This window comes from Phyllobates terribilis, unplaced genomic scaffold (genome assembly GCF_046119375.1).
Source record: "Phyllobates terribilis strain yellow unplaced genomic scaffold, ASM4611937v1 Scaffold_3__8_contigs__length_932513732, whole genome shotgun sequence".
Taxonomy (NCBI): domain Eukaryota; kingdom Metazoa; phylum Chordata; class Amphibia; order Anura; family Dendrobatidae; genus Phyllobates; species Phyllobates terribilis.
In genome coordinates, this window is record NW_027362763.1 from 470,793,680 (window position 1) to 470,799,322 (window position 5,643).

At 39.3% G+C, this 5,643-nt stretch overlaps 1 long non-coding RNA gene across 1 annotated transcript; it reads left to right on the plus strand.

Annotated features, from left to right (window-relative positions):
- The first annotated feature begins 4,796 nt into the window (after window positions 1–4,796).
- Window positions 4,797–5,392, plus strand: LOC141258180 (uncharacterized). Its single transcript, XR_012318229.1, has 3 exons — window positions 4,797–4,942; window positions 5,013–5,108; window positions 5,189–5,392. It is a non-coding gene; the product is annotated as an uncharacterized lncRNA (long non-coding RNA).
- Window positions 5,393–5,643: the final 251 nt, after the last annotated feature.

Below are 5,643 nucleotides of genomic sequence, written 5' to 3' on the forward strand. Positions count from 1 at the left end.
GAAAATGGTAGTTATGATTGCAAGCTAATTCTTAATTAAAAGAAAATAATCTAGGACAAAATTACTGGTATTTGTAAAGCAAAGTCAGTTATATTGATTTATGGAACACTAAAGTAGAATAAAGGTTGCTTAAATCCTTTGTCTGTATCAGGAGCATTGACGCATTAACTGATAATAACGCAATGTTTACATGAACAAACATATAAAAATAGAGCAGACATTGCATAATTTAGTCATTTTAGTTTCTTAACTTCCTTATTGAAAATGAATGGCCACCTCCCATAGGATCTTATAGAAGTGTCAGTGCTGAGAGCATGTTAAATTGATACTTATTAATATTTAACTCTGTGGTGTGATTCATTTTTATTGACTACAGACATATGGATAATGTATGGATAATATATAATTTCATAAAAATGCTTTTAGTAGTAACATAGATATAATCTGACCAATATATGATGTTGCTTAATTCTTCAATTGATATATTATATGAATTTTGTGAATATGAAATACTTGAACAACATTGTGATGATACCCAATCTGCACAATGAAATACAGTGGGTATGGAAAGTTTTCAGACCCCTTTACATTTTTCAGGCTTTGTTTCATTGCAGCCATTTGGTAAATTCTAAAAAGTTCATTTATTTTCTCATTAAAGTACACTCTGCACCCCATCTTGACTGAAAAAAAAAACAGAAATGTAGAAAGTTTTGCAAATTTATTAAAAAGGAAAAACTAAAATATCACATGGTCATAAGTATTCAGACCCTTTGCTCAGACACTCATATTTAGGTCACATGCTGTCCATTTCCTTGTGATCCTCCTTGAAATGGTTCTACTCCTTCATTGGAGTCCGGCTGTGTTTATTTAAACTGATAGGACTTGATTTGGAAAGGCACACACCTGTCTATATAAGACCTCACAGCTCACAGTGCATGTCAGACCAAATGAGAATCATGAGCTCAAAGGAACTGCCCAAGGAGCTCAGAGACAGAATTGTGGTAAGGCACAGATCTGGCCAAGGTTATAAAATCATTTCTGCATTTCTCAAGGTTCCTAAGAGCACAGTGGCCTCCATAATCCTTAAATGGAAGAAGTTTGGGACCACCAGAAGTCTTCCTAGACCTGGCCATCCAGCCAAACTGAGCAATCGTGGGAGAAAAGCCTTTGTGAAAGAGATGAAGAAGAACGCCAAGATGACTGTGGCTGAGCTCCAGAGATGCAATAGGGAGAGAGGAGAAAGTTCCACAAAGTCAACTATCACTGCAGCCCTCCACCAGTCGGGCCTTTATGGCAGAGTGGCCTGACGGAAGCCTCTCCTCAGTGAAAGCCCGCATAGAGTTTGCTCAAAAACACATGAAGGACTCCCAGACTATGAGAAATAAGATTCTCTGGTCTGATGAGACGAAGATGGAACTTTTTGGTGATAATTCTAAGCAGTATGTGTGGAGAAAACCAGGCACTGCTCATCATCTGCCCAATACAATCCCAACAGTAAAAAATGGTTGTGGCAGCATCATGCTATGGGGGTGTTTTTCAGCTGCAGGGACAGGACGACTGGTTGCAATTGAAGGAAACATGAATGCGGCCAAGTACAGAGATATCCTGGAAGAAAACCTCTTCTAGAGTGCTCTTGACCTCAGACTTGGCCGAAGGTTCACCTTCCAACAAGACAATGACCCTAAGCACACAGCTAAAATAACAAAGGAGTGGCTTCAGAACAACTCTGTGACCATTCTTGACTGGCCCAGCCAGAGCCCTGACCTAAACCCAATTGAGCATCTCTGGAGAGACCAGAAAATGGCTGTCCAACAATATTCCCTATCCAACCTGACGGAACTGGAGAGGATCTGCAAGGAAGAATGGCAGAGGATCCCCAAATCCAGGTGTGAAAAACTTGTTGCATCATTCCCAAGAAGACTCATGTACTAGCTCAAAAGGGTGCTTCTACTTAATACTGAGCAAAGGGTCTGAATACTTATGACCATGTGATATTTCAGCTTTTCTTTTTTAATAAATTTGCAAAAATTTCTACATTTCTGTTTTTTTTCAGTCAAGATGGGGTGCAGAGTTTACTTTAATGAGAAAAAAAGTGATTTTTTTAGAATTTACCAAATGGCTGCAATGAAACAAAGAGTGAAAAATTTAAAGGGGTCTGAATACTTTCCGTACCCACTGTATATAAATGATCCTACCCGTGAGCTAAGCAGAGAGAGTTAGAGTACCCACCATACGAGTTGTCACCTAATCTACATGGGTAGCCTGGTAGAAGCCCATTCTCAGTTTCTGTTCACTGCTATGTCTGCTTTGTCACATTAAGTTAAGGTCCCCATACACATTACACTAATGCCAGCCTAGAGTCTAATGTGTATGGGGACCACTGACTCTCCCCCAGCAGATGATGTCAAGGGAGATAAGAGTCCCACATGTCTGATGTTGAGAGATGTCTAGCACCGACTCTCTCATAGAGAAAGCTGCCAACCGAAAGATCAGCTGGATCTTCGTTCGTCCGACACCTACCTAAAGTATATGGGGGGGTTTAGGGTCTCAGAATTTATATATCCCTTCTGCAGACATGTACAATGTTATATATTTGTTTATGGCTGCTGTAAGTAGAACTACTTCATAAAACTATTACTTCATGCCAATAGGGGACACAGAAAGAAGCTGAGTGAGCATAAGTATTTCACACGTATGGGGCAAAAAGCCTATAATTGTCAAGGGTAATGATACAAATAATCCAAATATGGTCACTTATAAAATCATCATTTTACCTACAAAAAATGGAATTCCACAAATATATGCACCGATTCATCAAAGTGTTTAAGTCCAAAATATTTTGAGAAGTTGCAGAATTTGTGTGCAGCTCGAGGTTGGGCGAAAATGTTGCAACATTTGGTATCTCCATACAAGTTTTGGCTAGCTCTGGCAAAATGCTCAGAACAAGGGCGGGATGTGGTGTGGAGAGGCCCATTTTTCTAATTCTTGATGAGCGATTGGCATACATTACAAATTTTATTCCAGTCTTCAACTGCAGTAAAATTTGTAAGACACTTGGGGGCGCAAGCCACCTTTAAGATGTGCATCATTCATTAAGAGGCATGCACCTCTCAGTGAATCAGGCACTTCTGACTTCAACACAGCCTCTTATCAAGACTGCCATGACCAGCACTGGTCTTGATGAATAGATGAATAGGGTCATAATTCATAAAAATAGCTTTGTTATTCAAGTACTTTTTAATTTCAAAATATTTACAGGGGAATATTGCTCATCATAGCAATAAAAACAAACTGCATTCCATGATCATATAACAATAGTCATCAAATTTAGATAATATACTCAAGGTATCTGAAATCCCTATGTTCTCTAAATAATAAAGTGCAAGTGTATATAAATAAATGACATTCATTTAATACACAGTTTATAATAGAAATAGATATATAAAGCACCAAAGTGATATACAAGTGATTATAATTAAATACAATCCATAAATAGTAATAAATACAAACATATAGTGTTAAATCATAATAAAAGTTCAAAGATACATACAGACCAGGGATGACATGCGTAACCGCTAGATACATATTTTGCAGCTGCTTTTTCCAGGGATTTCTTGACACTCTACACATGATTATAGTTATTACTATTTTTTAATAACTTGAGAACTTGGAGAACTTGAACAATAAAGCTATCTTTTTGAACTATATGTAGACTCCCACATTTTTTGCAGGTAATGTGGCACAAGTATTTAGCACAAGTGTTTACAGTACGTCCATGCATGATGCAAATAGATGTATTGTGAACCAGGCATTTGAGTCCTTAAGATTCTGCAAGAAATATGCAGGGCGGGCCATTTATATGGATACACCTAAATTAAATGGGAATGGTTGGTGCTATCAACTTCCTGTTTGTGGCACATTAGTATATGGGAGGGGGAAAACTTCTCCTGATGGGGGTGACCATGGTGGCCATTTTGAAGTCGGCCATTTTGGATCCAACTTTATTTTTTTCAATGGGAAGAGAATCATGTGATACATCAAACTTATTGAGAATTTCATAAGAAAAACAATGGTGTGCTTGGTTTTAACGTAACTTTATTCTTTCATGAGTTTTTTACAAGTTTATGACCACTTATAAAATGTGTTCAAAGTGCTGCCCATTGTGTTGGATTGTCAATGCAACGCTCTTCTCCCACTCTTGACACACTGATAGCAACACCACAGAAGAAACGCTAGCACAGGCTTCCAGTATCCGTTGTTTCAGATGCTGCACATCTCATCCTGTACATCCTGTACGTCCCTCAGCGTCCAGGGACAAGACCCACTGCTACTTAGCCAGTAAATTACTCAGCCAGAGCCTCCTGCTGCACCTACCACTAGGCTGAACCCTCTTGCAGAACCTCCTGAACACCTTCCCTTGATTTAGGCCTTCAGCCACAGATAAAGAAGGTGACTGACCATTTCACACCTGGACCCTAAACAAGGTAATCAACCGGGCTTACTTATATTGTGGCTTATTGTTTGTATACCTCAGCTCCTAACTCTCCCTCCCCATCTATATACAGGACATCAATTATCTTTGAGTGCCACAACGCCCCCTATCACCCGGCAACCAGTAGCCTCCTACTACATCTCTGCTCAGAGACAGATACAATCCAGAGCCTCCTGTTGCACCCCTGGATTACTGATAATCACGCACAGGTAAACATCTAGGTTTACCACACTGTGGACTATTCCTGTATTCCTCAGTTCCTAACCCTTCCTCCATATCTATATACAGGACATTAAGTATCCTCAAGCGTTACTACGCCTACTGGCAATCAAAAAGCCCCCCTGTCACATCTCTGCAACAAAGTGAGATACAATCCAGAGCCTCCTGCTGCACCCCCCACTGAGGGAGTGCTAACAAGCAATCTCCAAAAGCAGAACAGCTCCTCCGTGGGTAAGTCGCTAACCCCACTATCTACCTACCCAGAGCTAACAGCACTAACCCCATATCATTAAATCTCCAGGAGCATAACAAAGCGTTCAGGACCACGCCCCACTCTAAGAATCCTGACGGACCACAGCCCTAGTGCACACCTGCACTTTACCCACTCTGATACCTGGTGAGTAACAGATCCACAGCCAGCTAAGCATATTCATTACTAGAGAACAATAGCCCTAACCAAACTCCTCTTCTTTCCAGGTACCAAGCCACCACAGGCATTTTACCACACCAGATTAACCGCTGGATTTTACTATTTATTACACCTTGTATACCATTAGTTCTTTTACCCCAATCGAAATATTGTTGTCTACACTCGTCTTTTAAATCCTGTATTAAATCCTGTATTTTATTAAGTTTTTATTGCTAGCATCCAAACAAATAAATCTTATTTTTATAAAATAATAGTACTCTTCTCCTGATCTCTTTTTCACTACCGATAGCGCGATTTTTACTATAGAACAGTTATTTTATTGTAGTGTATCTACTACGGACATTAGTGGTTCCCTGTCCACAATTATCGCTGCCATTGGTAGTAGTTAGCCTGATAAGCGCCTTTTACACATATAATACCTTACATTTTATAAGTGGTCATAAACTTGTAAAAAACTAATGAAAGAATAAAGTTACGTTAAAACCAAGCACACCATTGTTTT